This window comes from Astyanax mexicanus, chromosome 20 (assembly GCF_023375975.1).
Source record: "Astyanax mexicanus isolate ESR-SI-001 chromosome 20, AstMex3_surface, whole genome shotgun sequence".
Lineage (NCBI taxonomy): Eukaryota > Metazoa > Chordata > Actinopteri > Characiformes > Acestrorhamphidae > Astyanax > Astyanax mexicanus.
This window is the reverse complement of record NC_064427.1, coordinates 33,966,281-33,970,271: the sequence shown is the minus strand read 5'-3', so window position 1 is coordinate 33,970,271 and position 3,991 is coordinate 33,966,281.

Sequence of the window (3,991 nt, the reverse complement as noted above, 5' to 3'; positions counted from 1 at the left end):
GAATAAAGACATTTGAATCCAGTAATACACAGAACAGGCTAAGTAGGAAAGAAGTCAAGCCAGGATCTTACAATGGCAAAATGGCATGAAGATCTGAGGGCTTTTTGTCAGGTGAGATTTGGTATAATCCCTACACTAATCACCTTGTCTGTTCATTGTTGTATCTCGGTGCTATAAGAGTTGACTGCAGGTAATCTCGCTGGGATGAATAAAGCCTGGGTATGACCTCTGGCTGTGTCTGACAGCCTCCTGTGTGCCGGCTGAATGGCGTGACAGAGCGAAGCGAACCGCAAGCTTTTCTCTTTCACTCTGTCAGTCACAACACACTCGCTGCCACCCCGAGCTTCAGATCTGCTGCCACACACAAGAAGTGTGACGGGTTCCACTGCAGGCAAAGAGATCAGATAACAGCGCTGTTACACGGTAATCCTAATTACAGCCTCTCGCAAATTCACCTGGCAAAGTCTGGCTAATGAGACCAAACAGCACCACGTTTATCCGCCATCTGACACTTTCGGCAGCAGCAGCAGCAGCCAAAAATACATCTGATATAAATACGCATCTTTATGTCTAGCTGTGACAAATCGCTGTGACCCCAACCATTTCCACTACAATAGAGAAATCAGTGTCATATTTCTCCCACACCTGAAAGGTGAATAACACTGACATGCATAGATTATTAGACATTTTATAACATTTTCTATACTGAGATTACACTAGTGGGATATCTTACCGATAAAGGGTTTAGCAAGACAGATAACACAGAAGAAAAGGAACGGGACGAGTGAGAGGAAAGAAAGGCAATAAATCATTCAAAAAATCCAGTTAAGTGTTCCAAGGCCACACAGCCAACAGTTCCTTTCTTAATATATATTTAAAAAAATATGGTACCACTTTAAAATAAGACTACCTTTATAAATGGTTTACAATTAGTTTATTAATGGATACTAATTAGGTTGTAAATGCCTTAAAATTCATTAATAATCAGTTATAACACATACTGTATGTAGAAAGGGCAACAATATAGATGGCTGTGGGTTCACTATTTCACAAACAACAGGTCATTGTTGCCCTTTCTACGTATGTGTTATAACTGATCATTAATGATTTTTAAGGCATTTACAACCTAATTAGTAACCATTAATAAACAAATTGTAAACCATTTAAAAAGCCTTTATAAAGGTAGTCTTATTTTAAAGTGGTACCAAAAATATCTTCACTATAGCATCACTAAGGTGTTGGTGTGGCGCAGTGGATAACACCACTACCTGACAGTGAGCTACCCTATGATGTGGGAGACTGGGGTTCAATTCCCGGTCTGGGTGTCTATGCTGCGCTACGCTAATAAGAGTCCTTGGGCAAGACTCCTAACACTACATTGGCCTACTTTTGTAACTGGAATCTGGAACCTTATAAGTCGCTATGGAGAGCATCAGATAAATGCTGTAAATATAAGATATAATATACAAATCAAACCTCCAGGACCAGTAACAAAAAACAGTAAAGATGTCTATTCTGATTGTTTTTGTAGTAGTTTAGTTTTAATGTCATCAAAACATATCGTTGTCCAATGAAAAACAATATGTGCATATTTTTAATTAACTACATAATTCTCAAAGTCTTAAACCTTCTTAATGAATGGACTAATAGACACAAATGAACTGAAAAAAAAAATACTTTGTGTATTAAAAGTTAAAAAGGTTTTATATCTCTCCTGTATATTTGTTGTCTTTTTAGTTAGTTAGTTAGTTAGTTAGTTAAAAATTACCATTTCAAAATTTAGTATGAAGCCTTTAACAAAACATTACGTTTAAATTATTATGGTTTAATGTAAACCATCTGCTGTGTGTTTGGTAGCTGTTGTTATTTGTGACTAACATGTGATAATTAAAGAGCCACTAAACCCTAAAACATATTTTTTTCCATTAATAGGTAGGATGTGCTTCTTAGAAGTATAATTAAAGACACATCACAATATGAAGATCAATTAATCAATAATACCACCCCCTGCTGACATCCAACCATCTGGGTCTCACCACTATCAGAGGCATACTGCTGCTGCTACAGCTCAGCCAATCAGCTCTCACTCCTGTCCTGCCTCTAAACCCATACATCACCCAGTGCCTCTCCTAAACTACCCCCTACATTTTTTTAGCCTTTTTTAAATTTGAGCTGAGGATGAAGTTAGCAAAAATCAGGGGGTTTAGTGCCACTTTTATGACTGTTGTAAAATAAATTACATGAAGTATGTGATTTGTGCAAAAATCTAAATTAGGATATTATACTGTTTTCTTCTGTTTAGTTCTATGCAGGTTCTCTTCATGCTTTGTTTAAATGGGTCAATGAATGGAGTCTTATCTGTGTTCAGGTTCAAATAAAGCAGCTAGTCTTACATTCAAACCCTGATTCAAACCCTCATTGTTTCCTTTGTTCCACCAATTCATCTTTTATTTATTACCTATGCAGATCTGTGCTACTGTCCCTGTGTTCTCTGTCTAGACTGTAGATGATATCAATAAGAAAAGCAAGGTGGAGCTGTTCCAGGATATGAACCGTTCTGCTGGTATAACTGTAATTTATGACTTTCATCTTTGCTTATAAATACAGATTTAATAATCTGAAGTAATAGAGAGGGATTTCTAAGGGTTACTAAAGTTGCCTAGGAATGCTTGAACATTAGTATTTCATTTTCATGATCTGATTTAAATGGCCAATGATTAAAAAAACCCAAATAAAAAAAAAAGTTGGGATGCAGCATTTTTCTTTATATTTACTTTAACTTTCATTTATTTGCAGACAGTATTACCCTAAAATATTTAATGTTTAGTCTGGTCAACTTCATTTTAATTTGTTAATATGCATCAATTCCTGCATTTTAGGCCTGCATTTAAAAAAATCTAAACAAAGCAATTTAGGGCAAAAAAAAAACTAAATATTAATGTGATTTTGAAAAGGTGTGAAGAGTATTCACATTTATTATTAATGTAAAGTATAGATACTTACAATGCAGATACCTGCAAAATATATTGCAAATATACAGTGGCTTGCAAAAGTATTCATACCCCTTAAACCTTTTCACATTTTGTCACCTAACAACCACAAACGTAAATGTATTTTATTGGGATTTTAAGTGATAGACCAACACAAAATAGCACATAATTGTGAAGTGGAACAAAAATGATACATAGACTTAAAATTCGTAATCAAATAAAAATCTGAAAAGTGTGGGTAGGTGTGTGGGAGAGGTGGGTGGGTAGGTGTGTGGGAGAGGTGGGTGGGTAGGTGTGTGGGAGAGGTGGGTGGGTAGGTGTGTGGGAGAGGTGGGTGGGTAAGTGTGTGGGAGAGGTGGGTGGGTAGGTGGGTGGGTAGGTGTGTGGGAGAGGTGGGTGGGTAGGTCTTTTCTGAGTCTTTGTATTGTTGTTGCTCAATAAAGAAATTCTTTTTTAAAAAGTTCAGGGGCATGAATACTTTTGCAAGCCACTGTATTAAAAAAATTAGAAGTTTATCAGTATGAAAATTCATATTTTGTTATATTGAGATCACATAAAAAATAAGTTTTAATCAAAATAAATAAAAAGTATTGTTATATAGAAAAAACACAATAAGTTGTGATCAAGACAAAAAAATCAAGCTATGATAAACAAAAAGCATTGTTTTGTACATAGTTTTTTTAAATTTATTGTAAAATTATACAGATATTTGTGCTGGATGGTTGATACAAATGTAAGTAAGAATGTAATCATGCTTACAAACACATATTATAAGTATTGCATTTTATTATAAGACATGTATTTATAAGTAATAAAAAGCTGTAAAGTCAGAATGGAAACAGGTAATTATGAAAATTACAACAAATTAAAACATAAGTACTAATAAATAAGGCAAAGTACAGTTCAGTAAAACTATTCATGACAATCACATCAGCAGAGAGTCTCCTTCTGACTGTGAAATAAAATCCCCAGTTTCTCTCTCTCTTTTCTCTCTGTCTCTT